The 22774-nt window shown below is 37.0% G+C and overlaps 1 pseudogene across 1 annotated transcript in view; it reads right to left on the bottom strand.

The window, feature by feature from the left end:
• LOC149159654 (putative apyrase 7 pseudogene) overlaps positions 1-22047 on the bottom strand; it is an 86153-nt pseudogene extending 64106 nt beyond the window's left edge. The window contains exon 1 of the transcript XR_016261300.1: positions 21924-22047. The product of XR_016261300.1 is annotated as a putative apyrase 7 pseudogene (transcript). The remainder of the gene's footprint in view (positions 1-21923) is intronic.
• Positions 22048-22774: the final 727 nt, after the last annotated feature.

Genomic DNA, 22774 nt, shown 5'->3' on the forward strand with positions numbered 1-22774 from the left:
TTGGGTCATCATGTTTTAGGTCAAATTCCCCATTGAGGACTTCTAGGTTTTGTCTTGATTCATTAGAGTCATTGTCCATTTAAAGAGACCCTTCTTGGGCTTTTGAATCATGTAAAAAGAATTAATATTGAGTAAAATAAGTCATTTGTCACCTCCACACCAAGTCAACCCTTACCCGATCAAGTTGGCCTACATGAGGGTAATTCAAACTCGAAAAAATGGTATATATACAAGTAGTTCTATTCTTTTGAAGAAAACTCTCACACAAGTTCGATATCCAAGAGAAGGAGGCAAAAAAAGTGCGAAATTACAAGGGAAGGAGGAGATTTGCTGGAGAAGGAAAAAAAAGTTTATGGGTTGTCTCTCTCTCACACGTGTGGATTTACTAAGATATTTTCTGGAAGGTCAAAGATTCTGCTGGGTTGAAGTTTTGTTGCTATGAAACCAACTCACAAAAATATAGAAAAGAGAGATAAACGCCTTAGAATTCAGCCTCTTCGAGGGGGCAACCTCCTTACATTACACAAATGAACAATTCTTGGATGATACAAATGACAAAACCTCCTTTCTGTATATAGGAGTCTAAGGGGTCACAATATAACCAAAGTTGACCTAACAATAATAATATAAGGGCACAAAAATAACAATAGTGGGCTTTTATGGGGCACAATAATAACAATATGGGGACAATAGGGGCACACCAATAACAATAAGGGATACAATGGCAGTATTAATGGGCGAATCACTAGTATTATAGGGACCTAACATGCCCCTCTCCTTAAGAAAAGTGTTGTCCTCAACGCTTGAGTAGTTATGGATGCTTTTGTATAAAATTCTCATCCTCCCATGTGGAATCTTCAATGAGTAAGTTCTTCCACTTGATGAGATACTCTGAAATTGATCGATTTCGTAACTGTCGAGTTCTTGTTTCTTTGACTGCTTCAGGTTCCAATATGATTTTTCCTTCCTCATCAAGTTCTGGAAATATTGTTTGAACTGGGAGCTTGTCACCTATAACCTTCTTTAAGCATGACACATGGAAAACTGGGTGCACTCGGGAAGTTGCAGGAAGCTCCAATTTGTATGCCATAGTACCTATCTTTTGCAACACCTTGTATGGACCATAATACTTTGGTGATAATTTATTATCCTTCTTAGCTTGCTTGATGGACATTTGTTTATATGTTTGTATTCGTAGGAATACCCAATCACCTACATCAAAGCTTCTTTCACTGCAATGTTGATCTGCGTGCGGTTTCATTCTATTCTGCGCCAAGGTGAGGTTATCCTTTAAGAGTTGGAGAACTTGTTGTTGATGCTCGATGTGATCTTCCACTTCTTGAACATTAGAAATATCTCTTAAATATGATGTGATGGATGGTGGATGATATCCATAAAGTTCCATAAATGGGATCATTTTTGTTGCAGTATGGAAGGAAGTGTTATACCACCATTCAGCCAGAGGCAACCATTTGACCCATTGTGTCTGTTTATCAAATACAAAGAAACGAATATATCCTTCCAAACATTTGTTTACTATCTCTGTTTTCCCATCAGATTAAGGATGATAAGATGAACTATGACCTAACTGAGTACCAAGACAAGAAAATAATTCTGTCCAAAAATTTCCAGTGAAAATGGGATCTCTGTTGCTTAAAATAATATTTGGGTTTCCATGTTTCTTTTGAATTATTCCCATAAATGTAGTAGAAACTGTACTCGCTTTAAATGGATGAGATAAAGCACAAAAGTGTGCATACTTGGTAAGTCTGTCAACTACCACCATGATAGCACCCTTTCTTTCGGATTGGGGTAAACCCGTGATAAAATCTATTGAAAGCTCCTCCCAACGTTGGCTTGGAATGGATAAATGTTGTAATAGACCTGGGGTATTAATTGTTTCAACTTTATTTTGTTGGAAAACCAAACATTCCGCCACAAACTTTTGAATATCCGATTTAAGGCCATCCCAAAAGAATTCCTTCTTAACCCTGTGGTAAGTTTTTAGAAATCTTGAGTGCCCTCTTAAGGGAGAGGTGTGCAATTCCTTAAGAAATGTGAATTCTTACATAGGTATAACCGATCTTTGTACCATAACGAATCATTTTTCCAGCTAAATGTATCAGATGTACTAGGATCTTGTTGTATCTTTTGAATGAGTGCCCACACTTCTTCGTCATTCTTCCTTTCATCCCTTGCTTCGTTTATCCAATCTGGTTGGATAATAGAAATGGATCAAAGAAATGCTTCCACATCCTCATCCTTTCTTGAGAGTGCATCTGCCACAACATTTTGCTTCCCTTATTTGTAGATGATTTCAAAAGTCATAACCGAACATCTTTGTGACCCATTTTTTCTGCTCTTCTAAAGATACTCTTTGTTCTAAAAAGTATTTAAGACTATCATGATCTATTTTTACCTTGAAGTGTCTTCCCATTAGGTAGGGTCGCCATTTCTTAAGTGCATGTAGTATTGCCAACATTTCCTTCTCATAAATAGCTTTGTGTAAATACTTTCCTTTGATTGGACAACTTTCGAAAGCAATGGGTCTTTCTTCTTGCATTAAAACAACACCAATTCCATTTCCTGAGGCATCACATTCCACAATAAAGGTTTTTGTGAAGTCCGGTGTAGCTAAGACTGATGCTTGGCACATTTCCTCTTTAAGATGTTCAAAGGGCTTCGTTGCTTCTGGAGTCCATGAAAATGCATCTTTCTTCAATAATGTTGTTAGAGGTGCTGCTATTCTCCCATAATTCTTAACAAACTTGCGATAATACCCTTCCAACCCAAGAAATCCTCGTAGATTCTTTATGGATGTGGGATTTTCCATTCCTTAATGGTTTTAATTTTGCTAGGGTCTACCTTAACGCCTTCATGAGATACAATATGACCTAGATATTCCACCTATTGTACTCCAAAGAAACATTAGGAGCTTTTTGCATATAATTGTTTCTCCTCCAATAGTTTGAGCACCTTGTCAACATGTTGAACATGATCCTTCCAAGACTTTCTGTAGATTAGTATATCATCAAAAAATAATAACAAAAATTTTCTAAGAAAGGGTTTGAAAATGGAATTCATTAAACCTTGAAATGTAGAAGGTGCATTGGTAAGGAAAAAAGGCATGACCAAAAATTCATTATTACCCTCATGAGTTCTAAATGCTGTTTTTGGAATGTCTCCAATCTTCATTATGATTTGATGATATCCTGAATGAAGATCCAACTTGGTGAAGTAAATTGATCCATGCAATTCATCCAATAATTCATCAATATTAGGAATGGGAAATTTATCTTTAATAGTGAGCTTGTTGAGCTCCCTATAATCTGGACACATGCACCATGATCCATCCTTCTTGTGAACCAATAATACTGGAGCAGAGAAAGAACTTTGACTAGGTTGAATTATACTAGCCTCTAGCATTTCTGCAACCATATGTTCAATTTCACTCTTTTAGGCATAGGGATATCTGTAAGGCCTGATGTTTGGAGGAACACTTCCTGGCATCAAATGAATAGCATGATCATGATCACGAATAGGTGGGAGACCTTTGGGAGTCTCAAATAGCTTGGAATGATTGTCCAAGACTTTTTGGAGATCTGGAGAAATAGACGACTTCGATGTGGGAACCTCTAGTGAACATAATTGTGCAATTATGCCTCGTTGTTCTTTCTTTAGAAGCTTTGTCATTCTGTTAGAGCTGATTATCTTTCTCGGTTTCCTTGTGATACCCCTTAATTCAACTTCCGTTCCTTCTGAAGAAAATTTCACGAAAAGTTATTGAAAATTAAAAGCTATTGTACCCAAGGATTGTAGCCATTGGACTTCTAGTACAACATCAACACCACCCATTGGAATGGAAAGCATTGGGCTATTCAATTCATATTCTCCCATGAATAGCTTGATATTATGGCACTTTCCTAAGCAATTTATGGTTCCTCCACTTGCATTTATCACTTGACACTCTGGTGCTGGATATAGGAAGCAATTCAATTTCTTGGCTATCTTACAATGAATAAAATTATGGGTACTGCCCGAATCAATCAACACTATTACCTTTTTCTTCTTGATATGCCCTTCTATCTTGATAGTTTGAGGAGTGATAATTCCAACCAATGCATTACAAGATATGGTTGGATTCATTTCTTATTTCTCTAGGGTTTTTTCCTGGTGTATATCCTCTTCTTTTGACGTTTCTTTTTCCTTTTCTTCCTCTTCTTCACAATCTATGTAAAATAATTTCATCTCAGCACACGTATGACCTTTAGTGTATTTGCTATCACAACTGTAACAAAGCCCTTTTTCTCTTTTTTCTTCCAATTGTTGTGGTGTCAACCTTGTAGGTTGTGGATGGCTAGGGTCAACAACACTTCCATCTTTATGATTGTGAGTGGTAGGCTTCCTTGTTGCCATATTTTTTCTTTCCATTTTTCTTGCCAACCTGAACGCCTTCTCCAATGAATCAAGTTCCCAAAGGCGAACCTCATGTTGGATGTTATCCTTTAAAGTCCCTATGAACACATCAATCCTATGCTCCTCTGGAATATATTTTACCTTTATATTCAATTTTTGGAGGTCCTCAATGTGCTCCATCATTGAAACCTTTTGTTTTAGATTTATCAATTGGCTAAAAAAAGTGTTGCTTTTTGCATCCTCATAATGTGCTATCAATTCATTTGTAAAAATAGCCCAAGTGACAATTTGTTTACGAGAGAAAAGCCATTGATACCATACAAACTGATTTGGTTCCAAATATAAAGTTGCAATGCGTACCTTTTGTATGTTTTAGACATTATGGAGATCAAAAAATTGCTCCATCTGTAGTATCCATGTTACGGGATCCTTGCCATCAAACTTCCTCATATCGATCTTTGGAACATGGTGGTTCTTCAATCCAATGTTAGAGTTTATGAAATCATGATTAACATTTATTTTGTTCTCATCATGAGTTTCCTTTACTACCCTTTCACCATTAGTAAGCATTTCTTGTAGAAACTTTGTCAAATCTGCCTTCAGATCTTCCATCTTAGCTTCCACGCCTTTCTTTAAATCATCCATCTTAGTTTCCATGACATCCATCTTATCTTCCACGCCATCCATCTTAGCTTCCACGTCATTCATTTTAGCTTCTATGCCTTTCTTTAAAACATCCATCTTAGCTTCCACGCCATACATCTTAGCTTATACATCTTTCTTTAAACCATCCATCTTAGCTTTTGTTACTTTTTGTGTGAGTGAAATTTGTTGCACTTGGTCGCGTAATTTTGATATATCATGTTGCATTTCTTCCTCTTCTTCATGAGTCATGCTAGATATTTCAGGTTGCTTACTAGGTGTTTCCATTTTCTTTTTTCGAGGCATCAAATTACTGATAATAATGCTTCACTATGCCCTTTGAATTCCTTCAAACTAATTTTTCAATCCAAACTTATGCAAAAATTTAAACAAACTACACACCTTTTTTCACTTAGCAGGAGCTTGATATTGAATCCGCTGTATCTATGTAATTTTGGATCTACAAGGTCTGAAATTGCTTCTTGCGGTAACCCTATGAGTACTATTTCTAACTCCACAAGTTTGATTAATATTGGATTCTCCAATGAAGAGTTATGCCAAATCTCCCACGATGACCTGATTATAGACTGGTTCAGTAGAGCGATCTTGTACGAAGTGCCACGTGTCACTTTTTTGACCTTAGGATCTGAAACTGATACACCGAAAACTAAAGTCCGTCCTCTTTTTGGAACTTCTTTTGAAATTTTTCAATCTGATGCTCAGCAAAAAAAGTTATAAATATTTTCCCCAGGTCACCTGTTTGAGATATAATTCGGGATCCTGCAAAAACCCTAACTGCCTTGGATCATATCTCCGAAAATATAGCAATACAATATTTGAAATTTGGACCCGTGGTTCGGAGAGATTTCTGCTCAAATGGATCTTTTTTTTGCTTTTGAAACGTCGCAGGGAAAAAGTTATAACGAAAATTCCACAATGACCTGTTTGGAGCAACGAAACCCTAGAATCCAAGCTCTGATACCAAATGTTATGAAACTAGCTCACAAAAAGATAGAAAATAGAGATAAACGACTTAGAATTCAGCCTCTTCGAGGGGGAAACCTCCTTTCCATTACACAAATGAACAATTCTTGGATGATACAAATGACAAAACTTCCTTTCTATATATAGGAGTCTAAGGGGTCACAATATAACCAAAGCCGACCTAACAATAATAATATAAGGGCACAAAAATAACAATAGTTGGCTTCTATGGGGCACAATAATAACAATATGGGGACAATAGGGGCACAACAATAACAATAAGGGATACAATGACAATAGTAATGGGGGAATCACTAGTATTATAGGGCCCTGACATTTGCTGGGATACTTTTGGGTCAAAGTTTTGATGGATCAAAGTTCTGTTGCTGCATCTAGGTCGAAGTTGTTGCTAGAAGGTTACCATCTGCAGGATAAGGGAATGGATGAATTGGTTGTTGGAGGAAGTTTGAGTCTAGGTCAAGGAGTCTTGGATCATCTCGTGAAATTTTAAGGAAGAGTTGTTGACTAGTTTTTTTGCTAGATAGGGGTTTTCCCTTGGTTGTCTGCCTACATCTTGTGTCTATGATCTTTGTGTTATTTTTTTGATATTTGCTTGATGAACTAAAGATAAAATAAGAACATAAGAAAACATAATAATATCGCAAGTAATTATCAATATAAAGAAAATCTTTCTTCCTTTCTGATTTTATAACAATATCCCCATATAATTATTGTCGTTTATAAATAATTTAGTGTTTTACGTTTATCCTAATTTTATATTAGAATGTGGTAACAATTAATTTAAAACAAATGTAAAATCCAAAATTTATTTAAGTAAATATTTGTTGGTTAGTCTAATGGTGTTGATTTACAAAACCGGTAGTAGTTTGTATAACACACATAACAATGCCTACTTTAATATATCTTTAAAGCTCAAACTATTGAAATAGTTGTAAGCTTAATTGCAACTATTCATCATGTACAATAAAATATCTTACCTTGCCTCGTGGATGTTTCCCTAATAAACTGTTAGGGTTTTAGCACATAAATTTGATGTTGTGTGAATTATTCATCATATTTGTATCATTATTTATCTGCTATTAATGTTTTATACATACTCTAAATACCAACAGGTGGTATCAGAGCCAAAGTGCAAGGGGGTCAAGATCTTTTAATCGTAGCAAAAGAACATGGGTTGAATAACCATGCATGTTAAATGTTGAATGTTGTTGTCATTGATGCCAATGTCAGTCTTTGAATGCTCTTAATATACATTAGTGGATTGCTTTAATTGTAAGCTTTGATGGACAAGAATATCTGGAAGGAATACCAAAAGTTTAGAAGCCCCTATGGTGTAGTCATGATGCCCCACATTCGATGAGGAAATGGAATGGGAATATCAATGAAATTATAAGCAAGACCATCATTGGATGATATAAATCATCATGTCATTTCTAATGATAGGTGGCATGCCACATAACTCCTCATGATTGAGGATACATTCTCTTTCAAAGATGATTCCCCGAAAGTGTGGTCATGATGCCCAAAGGTGGATGATATAAGACAACTTTATGATTGGTTGATTCTTGGCAACTATGTTTGAGAAAATCTTGAAAAAATATGTGGATCTTTAGTTGACCAAGTCACCCTCAAAAAGGTATTTTTAATTGATATCAAAAGGATTTATTTATTTATTTATTTTCCAGCCCTCAAAACATTAATGTATATTGTTTCAAAGGAAGTCGGTTCCACAAGAAATGTCAAATAAATTAGAGATCAGGTCAGCTCATTCAAAATATTGAATTTAAAATTTAAATTTTGAGGTTTACTCATGTCGGTTCCATTCTTTAAGGGAAATTCAACCCCCCTCATTCTGTATATATAGAGAGCTTAGTTCTCCTATAACCATGATCATTATCACACTTATTTCAAGTAAGTTTATTTGATTTTCTCCCAAGGCCAAGGCATAATGATTATTTGAAGTAAGTTGAGTTCTTAAGGAAATTCTGGGCTTAAATGTTCTTATTATTCTATAGATATTTTGCTTGATAGAAAACACTATTCTAAGGTTATTATAGACCTCTCTGTGGTAAGATTGAAGGCCTGATCTGAGGCACATTTTCGGCCTTCCTGAGGAAGATTCCAAGCTTTCTGAGGCATCTTCGACCTCATTTTGAGGCCTATTTTGGCCCTCTCTGAGACAACTCCTAGGTTGAATTGGAAGCCATATTTGGGATATTCTTTGGTTGTTCCTGAATCCTATTTCCAACTTGATTAGAGGCATAATTTTGGATCCTTTATAAGTATGTTCAAAATCCTGTATCCAAGCTTGTTTAAGGTGAATTCGAGGCAAGGTGTGAGGCTTCTCATTCACTGGTCTTAAGGGCTAATCCAAGGTCAAATTAAGAACTAATATGAAGTCGAGTGGAAAATCTGAGGGCAGATATGGATCCGAGCTAGGGCATCAGAAAAGGACCAAATTTAAAGCATGTTTGAGGCCTATTTCTTTAAGGCTTGTTCTAGCTTCCATTGAAGATCAACTCAGGGTTGGTAAAAGGTAGGATTAGTGGGAATGCATCTTATGATGGTTGGAGGACTATTTATGTTAGAATATAATCTGATACATTATGCTATAATCCATCCCTGGTCAAATTTCTTTCTTTGATATATTTGTTCTTAATCACTTGTCCTAGATCTATATGCCATTCTCTATCAATGTTGGTAATGATATATCGTTAAGCTTGAAAAGATGCTCTGATTATATTGCAAAGAATTTTTTTCCATGACACTGATGGTGATGCATGTTGACAATATTTATATGAGAGAGAGGTACCTTGTTGGTGATTATATACCAATGGAGCAAAGAATTGGGTTATGGCATGAACAAATAATTCACATTGTATAGTTGCTATGAGCCATGTATTCTCATGATAAGGGAGATGTAGCTTGAGACAAAGAGATTCATGTAATTTCTTGGATATCTAGAGTTGTATGTCAAGATGTCATAATTATAAGAAAAGGATGATTATTGACTTGTCTCCGATGGTTGATATGGCCAAAGCTACTACTAGGGTTTGATGATTTATTGAGTAGTGTATTGAATTGAGTTACTATTATTGTCTTATATTCTTGTAGTTGGTGGCCTATTGCTGTTGCTACTGTCCAAGAATTTATTTGACTAAAGCATCATCTTGCTAAGGTTTAATAAAGACATGCATATGTCTTGAGCAGAGTTGTTGAGACAAGGTTTGTACATGGAAAAGTTATCGTATGGAATCGATAGTGATGATTGCACGATTATGTAGTGATAGAGACATTGGGAAATCTTATTCAATTACATTCTCTCTTTAGGATGGTAGGGTGGTGCTAGGGAAAGTTGTAACTTGTAGGGTGTTGGAGCATCCTTTCAGTTTGAGATAAAAAAACCAGGTCGTTGGAGCATCCTTCTAGTTGGAGCTGGTAAAAGTAGGGTGTTGGCACATCCTTTCAGTTGGAGCTGATAAAACAAGGGAGTTGGAGCCTCCTTCCAGTGGTTTCTAGAGAATCTTGGAAGTTGGAGCTTCCTGTTGATGTAATATTTAGGACATATATTAAAAGCGTTTGGTGGTTTTTTTCTCTCGGAAGGGTTTCCACCTAAAAATCGCTTGTTTATTATCTTTGATGTTGTGAATGTTGAATGGTGTTTTGAACTATTTAACATTTGCATGATATGATTAAAATTGCTAAAAAGTGGCCAATACTGATTCACCCCCTCTCAGTATTGGTGAATATTCCAATAGTCAGGTTATGTCTATTGCACATAAAATAAGTGGAGTCGTATCCACATAGAGGAGGAGTAGAAAGTCAAGGCCACAAAACCATCATATCGTGATAACAAGAGGACCCTATGCACAAAGGAAATAACTAAGTTCACGAAGAGTTGAGTAGGAGGTTGGGTCAAGCCATGCATTACAATCTAGTTTGTTGTGGGGCCAACACAAGTAGTGGAGTGAAGGAGCAACATATGTTAGCAACCAAAACCATAGATACCATTTTTAGTTGTGTGCACTCAATGGGTTTTTTCAAGTCACAAAGAGCCAATGTATGCAGTGGAAGAAATGGATATGTAGAGGAGAATTAAACAATCAAGTGTTCATAGGGAGAACCCTTGAGATATAATCATTTGGCTGCACATAGCTATGTGTAGATATTTGAGCTTAAGTTCACATAATAGTTAGAGATGCACAAAACACCAAAGTTGTATAAAACCATTGAATTGTATACAACCCCAAAATATGAGCCCTATAGACTAGTAGAGCTAGAGGAGCAGGAAAGAGCTCGTGTAGAGGTAGAGGAAAATCTCGACCAATAGAGCCATTTTTATTTTAGGAAGCTTAAAAAATTATATATCCATGGATTTCATTTTTAATAAAAAGTGAGCATCTAAATGTTTTAAAAGAAGCTAAGTTTGGTGAATACCTAGGCTTTGTGAAAGCATTTATATATTTTTTATTCCATAATTTATGAATATACATAATTAAAAAATATTTCAATTTGGAGGGATAGCATGTGTGTAGAAAATAATGGTGAAAATGATGAATGTCAAATTCAAGGTGAATAAATTTAATGGTAGAATAAATTCAAATTATGAAAACCTAAAATGAAATATTTGTTAGTACAACAAGGTTTGCATAAGGCGTTATATGGAAAGAGGAAGAAACCTGCAAATATGGTTGATGAAGAGTAAGAAGAGCTGGATGCTAAAGCCCTTAGCATAACTTGGTTATGTCTTGCAGATGATGTGTTGTGTCAAATTATCAGAGAAGTAACAGTAGTAGGCTTACGGAGAAAGTTGGAAAGCCTTTATATGACGAAGTCCTTGATAGATTGAATCTACTTGAAGAGGCAACTATACAAAGTAAAAATGAAAGAAAGTATGAAAATTGCAGATTATTTGAATGCATTTATTACTCTTATATGCTAGTTGAATAATATGGATATTAAACTTGATGACGATGATAAGGTAGTTACATCATTGTGTTCATTGCCTAAATCGTGGGATTGTTTCGTCACTTCCATTTTCTTTAGTACAACTAAGACTCTCGAATTTGATTATGTTGTTGGAGTGTTATTGTATGAGGAGGTGTAAAGGAAATCTAGTATTGAAACTTCCATAATATAAGAAATGGTGACTGGAGGATACTATAGAGATAAAGAAGGGATATTAAGATGTAAATCTAGACTAAAGTCAAAAGGAAAAAATAACAAAATTAAATGTTGGTATTATAACAAGTCAGGGCATATCAAGAAGGATTGTTGGAAGAGATAGGAATCCAAGGAAGACTAAAAAAAAGAGGCAAATCTAGTTGAATGTCTAGGTATGGTTGATAAAGTTTTATATATTTGCAATGTCCATCAATAATATGAATAATTTTTGTTGGATATCAATGCTTCTCATCATATTTGTCCACATAGAAATTGGTTTTGTTCATATCAACCTATTGATGGTGGAGTTGTTCTTATGGGACATAACAATTTTTGTAAGATTATTGAGGTTGAAAATGTCAAAATTAAAATGTTTGATGGTATTATAAGGACATTGATAGATATTAGACATGTTCCTAAACTAAAGAATAATTTAATTTATTTGGGAGCTTTGGATTCTAGATGTTATATTTTTATGGGTCAAGGTGGAGCACTGGAGGTGTCCAAGAGTGCTTTGGTGGTTATGAAGGCTACAAAGACAAGAAACCTTTACAATATGGATGGAAGTACTTAGATCAATGAAGAAGTGTTGGTATTTGAGTTGGCGATTGAATCCACTTGTTTATGGCATCAACAAGTGGGCTATATGAGTGAGAAAGGACTGCAGGTAGTGATTTGTTGTTGTTGTTTGTGTAACTCACGAGGATTTGAACTTTGAATCTCATGCTTTACATATTACTTCATAACAAGATGATCACCGATTGTGATACACCAAGTGGGAAACTACATGTAGTGATAAATAAAAAATTACTTCCAAATTTAAAATCTTTGAATTTGAATTTCTATAAACATTGTATTTATGGAGCAATGTAGACAAAATTTCAAAGTAGGTAGTCATATTAGTAAAGGTATTCTTGATTATATCCATTTAGATGTTTGGGGGCCATCCCCTATAGTTTTTTTTAGAGGATTGTCATATTTTGTAACATTTATAGATGATTTTTATGGAAAATTGTGGTAACTTTATGTCTTGAAAAGAAAAGATAACGTGTTTAAACATTTAAAAAAATTAGACTTATGGTAGAAAAAAAATTTGGCAGAACAAAAAAATGTTTAAGAACATATAACAAATGTGAGTTCACGTCTTTAGAATTCAAAAATATTACAAAGAAGTTAGGATCGTAAGAAACAAAACCATTATACATAGTCTTTAGTAAAATGGTGCAGTGGAATGCATGAAAAAGACTTTTCTAGAAAGAGCAAGGAACATGCTGAACAATGCCAATTTGCAACAAGAGTTGTGGGAAGAAGTAGTCACTACTAGTTATTTTGTAAATAAATCACCATCAGTTACAATAGATTGTAAAGTTCCTAAAGAGGTATAGATAGGCCATCTTTGCAGTTATTCAAATTTTAAAAACTTTGGTTGTGAAACTTATGCTCTTATTCCTAAAAATCAAGGTTTTAAGTTAGACCCCAAATTGAAGAAATATGTCTTTGTTGGTTATATTGATGTAGCTAAGGGATATAGAATGTGGGATCCTACTACCCACAAAATCAACATTAGCATAGATGTAATATTTGATGAATAATAATGTTACCAACTTAATGAAAATTGTAACCTCAAAATGAGAACTTTAGCCCCCAAAACCCCTATTTTTTGCGCAAAAAACATGAAAAAACACCCCGAAATAAAAAAGTGGTGATGTTACATCACCACCTTTTTTGTAGGATGAAAATTCCAACATTTTTTCAGCCATAACATTAAAAAATCAAAATCACGATCATGGAAAACCTTAAAATTCCAATAATGTTCAACTATGGTGTTAAAGATCAAATAACATGATTCTGAATGACTTTAAAATTCTTACATTTTTCATCCATAGAATTAAAACCAAATATAAAAAGTATAAAACAAACCTAAAATTTCAACATTTTCCAGCCATAGCATTATAAACCAAATATCATGAGTGGAAAAAAACCCTACAATTTCAACATTTTCCATCCATGGCATTATAACCATGACCAGGGTATAAATTTGGCAGGCGCTCTTGCCTGATAAGTAAACTTTTTATGACGGGTTTCTTTTTAAAATTTCCCTTCGTGGGATGTTCAATATTTATTTTTTCCCATCATTTCAATAATATATATTATATGCATTTTTGTTTATTTTTGTCATTGTTGTTTGGAAGCGTCATCGAACATGTCTTATCACAACCATTGAAAAAACATTAGTATGCCTTCAGTGAAGATGGAATATAACAAAAAAATCGTCATTTGCATGGTGGATCTGTTAATTGCAAGTTATCTATAATTTAATGTAAAAAACTATGGATTGCATAGCATATCCATTAATTTGAAGACCATAATCATCAAGCCTTACTATACACAGTTCAATCAATAATCATCATTTAGTGGAGATCCATTAGTCACAATCACCAAAAAAATTCTTCTAGTTTGCTTTATGACCATTTCGCCATAACAAAATTCCACCACTATAAAGACTTCTTGCACTGCATTTATGGTTTATAATTGGTATTTTATAATTGAAGAGTTCTGACAAATACATTTTGTGCTTTTAGGAATTTTATGAATGGACCTCCACTTCCAAAAATTTATGATAGATATATTTAATTAAAGTGATGAGAATTGTTATTATTTTGAAATTATATAATATTTACTATTATTAAATATTACAACGGTAAAATAAAAGTGTGAAAAAGAGTAAGCAAACAACCAACATACATTTGAGTAAAAAGGAAAACTTGGTGTTACCAATCTACATACCTAATTATTGCATAACAAATATGTCTGTGTGTGTGGGGCACAAGAGGCCTGTGAGGCAAAGTCCATTTCACTGGCTTGATACCCATTATTCCTAGGTGTATATGGTGTCGAGAAATTTGTAAAATGATTAATAAGGAATATATTTGCTCAACTTACTTACAAACTAGGAAGCTCTTAAATGTGTATGTGAAGAGATTTTAAACTGAAGATCCTCCTCTCCTCTCCTTTAGCTACAACTTTCCCATTGAACAACTTGGTAACTCCATAGTCATGAACAACCTGCAAACAATAAATATAATTCATTAATATCAATTTGAATCAAAATAAATAAATCCTTGGAAAAACAAATTGTATTAAAGAAAGTATGAACCAATTGAAAAAATTAAAACTTGCATATTTAGCATCAAGCCGATGTGTTGTGTTTGACTATATTGATATATAGAAATGGATTACACTTCAATTGAATAGTCATATGGGATTTATAGTTTTCTATAAAGTTTGAATGCATAATTAGTTATGGAAAAATTAAATTCTCTATTATTAATTATGGAAAAAAATGCTTGTTATTTGATAGAAAAATCAAAACTCCTTGTAAACATCAAAATTTTATGTGATTTTTTTATTATTATCTTTAAGATTTACTGGATTATACTACAGGGAAATTTTCTAATTTTAAGCCCCCAGATCAGGGTGATTGCAAGATTAAATGACCAAGGATGGATATTCCATTCCCAAGGCATGTGGTGGAAGATGACCCATACCCGCAACCATCTGGCAACTAGTCGAGATTTTAATGAACATTAAGTTGGAAATGGGGATATTTTCATTTCATGCCGCCACCTAGTTATCATCCAGAGCAAGTTTCCTTCATTGCATTGTGAGGAAAGCTAGAGGTCGAGACCTCCTTTGCGTTGTTGCAGTTTCCTTCTTGTTTTCTGGAGAGTGCCTTAGTCCTCAAGACCAAGCCCATCCATGCTCCTTGTTTGTAATCATTTCCAACGGTGTGAGTTGGCGCTCATATGCTTTGTCTAGACCACTGATCTGATAATCACCCTATGGGCGACCTCAGTTAAATATTTATTAAATGAAGGTATTATAGACTCATATGTTGGTGTGTGTGTCTATGTTATTTAAGCAACGGATCGATCAAATTGCAAATACATAGACACTTGAAATGGAAAACAGCAGAGAAACACAGTAAGCAAATACAAGAACACAAGAATTTAATAAGGAGTTCACCCTATCCTCTAGGGCTACATCTCCGGTCCAGCTCTTAGTGGTGGCCTTCTTTTATTGTGTCTTGAAGCAGAGAATTACAATGAAGGAGCTCAATATGAGTCTCCTGAAACAGATTGGCTTGGCAGGGTGGTTCTTAGATTCCCCAAGCCACTGGAGTACATAGACTCTTTTCCTTGCCATCTCTTTGACCTCTCTGGTCTGATAGATCCTCTCAGGGATGGCTTGAATATCTAGGGCTCTCTGGTGCTCGACGCTGCCCTTGGTCAGCTCGGCCCTCTGCCTTCTTTCTGCTTTTTGCTTCACTAATTCTTCTCTTTTCTGGTTTCTGTCTTTCTCTTCAGGTGTGTGTTTTCTATTCTCCGTTTATGGCTTTAAATCATTCGAGCTCATTACGGTTCGTTTCCTCTTCCACCTTTGTCGATTCGCCTGATTGCAGCTGCACTTGGAGTTCCTTGTTCTCGGCTTCATCATCAGACTCATAGGGATGGCCACTTGTCCTCCTGCGAACTGCGCTAGCTTGCCTCGTCGGTTCGTTTCTTTAGTTACGTTATGGAATGAGTCATTTGCCACCGTGGGGGTTAATTCAAACTTCAAATTCTTCTAAATCACAGCTTATTCTCTCGTCAATTCCGTCTTCTCCATCAGGCGCGATCTCAGCCGTTAGATCTGGAGCCCCCAGATCCAACGCCATTCACTCGTCCCGCGCAGTTGACTAGCTCGACTGTTAGCACACGATAAGTGGCGGTTTCCTCTCTCCTCCTCTTGCCACACGTCAGGCACTGAGTGGAATCGCTCCTTTTCCTTATAAACTGCTTACTGCCCATGGACGCCCCCGATCAATACCGCTAGTTTTTGGAGCAGGTCCCGTCGTTCACTCTTACCCTTTTATCCCACGGTTTTCCCGGCTATCATGCGACTGAGCACTTGAGGCTTCTCCAATTTGAGGTTTTTCGCCCAGCGATGTGTGATTAGCGCTAATTGTGCATCAAAAACTACCTCTGTTTCCCGATCCGGGCCTCCTAGGGGCTAATTTTGCCTCCCATGCAGTCTCCATGGGCCTCGGTCAGCGCGCTTTGGCCGAGGTCCTCGTCGTTCCACGCTGGCTGCCATTGCCACTGGTTTAGAGGTGTTCTTGATCGTTATTTTAAATCCTTTGAAGTCTGTCCTGACCTGGTACAGCCATGGCTCTGTTAATCATTCTTTATGGATCCAATTCGGATCACAGCCTTCCCACTGAAAAGCTTTTGGACCACCAAAAGTTGGTTTTCTTTCAAGCATCGACTAAGTGAGGGTACTGTTGTCTCACTTTCCCAATCTCAATCCACTTTGCACTGCTCGGCTTCGAACCTTTGAGTCCAATTCTGAGGTACTCAACATCTCCTCTGCACATCATCCTCACCTTCCTGTCCAACACTGTGTCTTCCTGCAATTCATTAAGATATTAAGGTAGCAGGTCATCAATAGAAGGCAATTGACTTTGCTCTTCAGGATCCTCAATCATCGATGGTTCAAGCAGTCTCAAGCAATCTACATTTACGACTGAGTAGATGTGCATGTAAGCTGGTAGATCAAGGTGAAAAAAAATTTCACCAATCTTCTCAAGTATCCTAAAAGGTCCATACATGATAGGCTTTAGCTTTTTACCTTCACCTTGCATCCTGTCCTTGCTGATATACAGCCAGACCTGGTCTGCAACTTGAAAACTATGCTCCATCCGATGCTTGTAATGCCTTACCTTGTATTTGGCTTGGCTCTTTTCCAGCTGTTCTTGTACTGCCTAGTGGATCTCCTGGATCTGTTCAATGAACCTAGTTGCCTTGTCCACATCACTGTGTCCATCAACTGTGGTATCTTTACCAAAGACAAAATCCAAAGGAGACCTTGGTATGAAACCAAAACAGGTCTCAAAAGGAGATCTCTATGTAGAAGAGTGTTTTTCTCTGTTGTAAGCATGCTACACATAACATAAGTGTTCATCCCAAATCTTAGGATGTTTGCTGCAATATCCCCTGAGTAACTGGATCACTATCCTGTTGACTACTTCTGTCTGGCCATCGGTTTGTGGATGAAAAGCTGTGCTTTTCTTCAATTGGGTGTCCATCAGCTCCCACAGAGTTGACCAAAACTTCCCCACAAATCTGGTGTCTCGATCAGATACAATAGGAGTGGGTAATCCAAAATGAACCCATACATGTTCAAAGAATAGTTTTGTAGTTTGTTCAACTGTAATATGTTTATTACAAGGTATCAAAATACACATTTTGCTGAACCTATCCACAACCACATATAGATAATCATGACCTCTCCTAGATTTAGGCAGTCCTCCAACAAAGTCCATGGAAACACTTTCCCAAGGGTGAGAAGGAACTGGTAATGGAGTGTACAAGCCTAGTTTTCTATTGTTGGGCTTGCTTTTAGCACACATAGTACACCCTCTTACATATCTAGAAACCGTCTCAATCATTTTTTGCCAATAACAAAATATTTGTAGCTGTGCAACTGTTTTACTTACCCCAAAGTGACCTGATATCAGAGAAGTGTGTGCTTCTCTAACTATCTTTACTCTCTCAGTTTGTGGAATGCAGAGTTTCCCACAGTGATATAAGAGTCGGTCCTTTACATGATAATCCAATTCTTCTACTCTCTTGCCTCGACTCAAAGTTGCATATACATCTTTAAAGTCTATATCTTGAGCATATTGTTCAATGTAGCTTTCATGTAGTATATAATTATGCTTAAGTATAGTAGATGCATTTATAATGGGTCTAGATAACATGTCTGCAACTTTGTTATGTATGCCCTTTTTATATCTGATGACTAAATGAAACTGTTGTAGAAAACCCATCCATCTATAGTGTTTTGATTGCTGCAACTTAGTCTGGGAGTGAAGATATTGGAGTGGTTGATGATCAGTATGTATTACTGTCTCTTTGCCCATTAAGTAATGTTTCCACTTTTTCACACTCTGAACTAATGCATACAATTCTTTATCATATGTAGGATAGTTAACTACTGCAGGATTAAAAGTCTCAGAATGATAACATATGGGTTTACCGTGTTGTGTCAACATTGCTCCCATGGCATAGTCACTGGCATCTGTTTGGATCTCAAACGATCTTTGTAGATCAAGCAGTGCTAGTACAGGTGCTGTACTAATTTTTTCTTTCAAGGTGTCGAAGGCTTTCTGATGTTTTCCTCCCCACTAAAAGACCTTGTTCAATCCTGTCAAAGCATGTAAGGGAGCTACAATTGAGGAAAAATTAGAAATAAACTTCCTCCAATATTGTGCTGCTCCTAAGAAGCTTCTCACTTCTGTAGCAGACTTGGGTTTAGGCCAGTTTACAATGACTTCCAATTTAGAGGGATCTATTTTCAATTCACCACCCCCTACTATATGACCAAATAATTTAGAGATGTTTTGCCAAATTCACATTTTGAGAGTTTAACATAAAGTTTTTCTCTTTTCAAAACATCTAATGTCTGCTTAACATGCTTTAAGTGTTCTTCCCATGTTTTACTAAAAGTCAGAATGTCATCCAGATACACAATAACAAATCATAAAGAAAAGGCCTGAGTACATCATTCATTAATCTCATGAAAGTAGCAGGGGCATTGGTCAAGCCAAAAGGCATAACCAGCCACTCATACAATCCCTGCTTAGTTTTGAAAGGCATAACCAACCACTCATACAATCCCATGCATCTTTCTTTGCAACTCTGACCTGATGGTATCCACTATGCAAATCTAGCTTGGTGAAATAAACAACTTCCTTCAATTGATCTAAAAGATCATCTATGTGTAACGATTTTTGATTGTTATCTTATTCAGTGCTCGGTAGTCAATGCACATTCTCCACGAGCCATCTTTCTTTCTCACGAAAATGATTGGTGACCCACATGCTGATGTGCTAGGCCTGATGAACCCCTTCACGAGAAACTCCTGCACCTGCTTCTTGATTTCAGCATTCTCTAAAGAAGACAACCTATACATTCCAATGTTAGGCAATGGAACATCTTGCTGCAAAATAATATCATGTACTATTTCCCTTTTGGGTGGCAGACCTTTAGGTTCCTGAAATAGGACATCATACTCTGAAATAATATTTTCTATATCAGCTTGCTGCTTAGCATTACAACCCTCAAATGCATTGGTTTTATCAGGTTTCTTTTCCTTTACAACCATTAGTAAGAATTGTTTGCATGAATTTATCATTCTTTTCATCTGCCCGAAATTTATGAGAGTATAATTATTCTTGATCTTGTGAGCTCTTACAAAGTATTCGATTCCATCTTGAACAAGTAGATACTTGTTCTAAGCTCTATAGAAAATGGCTTTTCTATCATACATGTAAGGACTCCCTAAAACAATTCCGCATATATCCAAAGGAATTATGTCTAACTCAACCTCATCTACAAATGCTGACCCAAAAGAAAACTTGAGTTTGCACTATCTAGTCACTTGTAGTTGTGCTTTATCATTCAACCATCCTAATGGGTATGGTTTCTTGTGAGGTGTAGTTGCTAATCCCAATTTCTTTACAATTGCTTCAAAAATCAAATTTACTTGTGAGCCACTACCAAACAAAGTATCAATCTTTTGATGTTTGGAAATAACTCGAATATGGAAAAGCTCATGTCTTTTGCTCTCATGTTCTTCATCAATAATAGTTTGAGCAGAATTACTAGTAGATGCTTTAGAATTCTTACCTTTTATACCTATGGCTGCAATGATTGTTTCATCTCCTAAGTCTGACCCCAAATCTTTCTGAATAGCTGCAGCAGTCTTCTTCTTCTTGCCCTCAGACTTCTTAGGTCTCAGCTCTGGATGCAGAATCCAGCAATGCTCATCATCATGCCCCTCCTTTTTACAGTGAGTGCATGAAGCTTTGCTTTTCTATGCAGTGTTAGCCTTCCTTGCTTTCCACTTCTGCTTTCTTTTCTCCTTTCTCTTGCTTGCAGTGGGTTGGGATGGTCCCCCAACTTCTGGATTTCCATTCTTTCCTCTAGCTTCTAGATGAGTAGCTTGTACAGATACCTCATCTATACTAGTGGGATTAAACATGAGGATGGTATGCCTCATGTAGCTGTGTAGACCACCAATGTACTTCAAAAGAGTCTCTGGTGAGTCTAACGAGATCCCTAGAATCAATTCTCTCTTTCTAAATTCTTGAGTGTACCCTTGCAAACTTTGCCCTCTCAACTGCCGAAGAGTTTGCCAACTCATCATGGCTTGTTGCATGTAGGCCAATGGATAAAACTGCTTCTTGATTGCAGAAACAAAGTCACTCCAGACAGAGATAGTCTTCCCATGTCTTTTCATGTCAGCTTGTGTTCTACCTTCCCACCAAACCAAGGCAGTGCCTCCTAGGTGTAGGTTTGCCAACTGAATTTTTCTCTTGTCTGAGTCAATGTTTTGAACTCTGAAATACACATCAATTTGTCTAATCCAATTGTCCAATTTTTAAGCATTTAGCTCTCCATCATATATAGGCAAGTCAAATTTAACATCTAGCTTGATCGAAGATGATTTCTTATTATGCACAGGGCTATTAGGAGGTGTGAGAAAGCTTTCCTCTTTCCCTTTTCCCTTTGAGTGGTCATGGGGATGAGACTCATCTTCTTCTTTGTCTTGTTTAGAACCTGATGAATCTTCATCCTTATGCTTTCTAAAGTCCCTATACATTTCTTCTACATAGACTTTATAGCTAGGAAACTTTCTATGAATTGAAGGTCTGGCCCCATAGAACCTTCCTCTGACATTGTCTTCTGAGGATAGACTCTCCCAATTTTAGAATTAGTTTCGACCAACTCTCCTTCTCCTAATTTGAGCTTTGATCTAGTGAGCATTCAACAGCTAAACCAACACAAGCTTGTCTAACCTTACAACCTAGAGCTCTGATACCACTTGATCTGATAATCACCCTATGGGCGATCTCAGTTAAAGATTTATTAAATGAAGGTATTACAGACTCATATGTTGGTCTGTGTGTTTATGTTATTTAAGCAACGGATCGATTAGATTGCAAATACACAGACACTTGAAATGGAAAACAACAGAGAAATAGAGTAAGAAAATACAAGAACACAAGAATTTAATAAGGAGTTCACCCTATCCTCCGGGGCTACATCTCCGGTCCAGCTCTCAGTGGGGGCATTCTTTTATTGTGTCTTGAAGCAGAGAATTACAATGAAGGAGCTCAATATGGGTCTCCTGAAACAGATTGGCTTGGCAGGGTGGTTCTTGGATTCCCCAAGCCACTGGAGTACACAGACTCTTTTCCTTGCCAACTCTTTGACCTCTCTGGTCTGACAGATCCTCTCAGGGATGGCTTGAATCTCTCAAGCTCTTTGGTACTCGACGCTACCCTTGGTCAGCTCGGCCCTCTGCCTTCTTTCTGCTTTTTGATTCACTGGTTCTCTTTTCTGGTTTCTGTCTTCCTCTTCAGGTGTGTGTTTTCTATTCTCCGTTTATGGCTTTAAATCATTCGAGCTCATGGTGGTTCGTTTCCTCTTCCGCCTCCGTCGATTCACCTGCTTGCAGCTGTGCTTGGAGTTCCCTGTTCTTAGCGTCATCATTAGACTCACAGGGATGGCCACTTGTCCTCCTGCGAACTGCACCAGCTTGCCTCGTTGGTTTGTTTCTTCAGTTACGTTATGGAATGAGTCATTTGCCACCGTGGCGGTCAATTCGGACTTCAAATTCTTCTAAATCGCGACTTATTCCCTCGTCAATTCTGTCTTCTCCATCAGGTGTGATCTTAGCCGTTAGATCTGGAGCCCCCAGATCCGACGCCATTCGCTCGTCCCACGCAGTTGACTAGCTCGATCGTTAGCATGCGATGAGCGGCAGTTTCCTCTCTCCTTCGCTTGCCATGCGTCAAGCGCTGAGTGGAATCGCTCCTTTTCCTTCAAAACTGCTTACCGGCCATGGACGCCCCCGATCAATACCGTCAGTTTTTGGAGCGGGTCTCGCCGTTAGCTCTTAGCCTTTTATCCCACGGTTTTCCTGGCTCTCATGCGATTGAGCGCTCGGGGCTTCTCCAATTTGAGGTTTTTCACCCGCGCATCAAAAACTGCCTCTGTTTCCCGATCTGGGCTTCCCAAGGGCTAATTTTTCCTCCTGCACAGTCTCCATGGGCCTCGGTTAGCGCGCTTTGGCTGAGGTCCTCGTCGTTCCACGCTCGCTGCCATTGCCACTGGTTTAGAGGCATTCTTGATCGCTGTTTTAAATCCTTTGAAGTCTGTCCTGACCTCGTACAGCCATGGCTCTGTTAATCATTCTTTATGGATCCAATTCGGATCAACCACTTCGTTTGCCAGACATTTTTTAGCGCTTTATGATTGTCAAGGAAACTCATGACTCAATTTTGGTCGCCCTGGGTATTTTTTTGGACAAAGGTTATATATTCCTGCTTATGGTTTGGTTTCCCTAATGGTAGACCATATCAAAACTCTCTATGATGCAATCTGATTTTTAATTAATGGGATGTTACTTTAGCTTACAAAACAAAAATTTCTAATTT

This window comes from Pinus tabuliformis, chromosome 5_2 (assembly GCF_031772625.1).
Source record: "Pinus tabuliformis cultivar Carrire ecotype Pingquan chromosome 5_2, CPIR1, whole genome shotgun sequence".
Classification (NCBI taxonomy): domain Eukaryota; kingdom Viridiplantae; phylum Streptophyta; class Pinopsida; order Pinales; family Pinaceae; genus Pinus; species Pinus tabuliformis.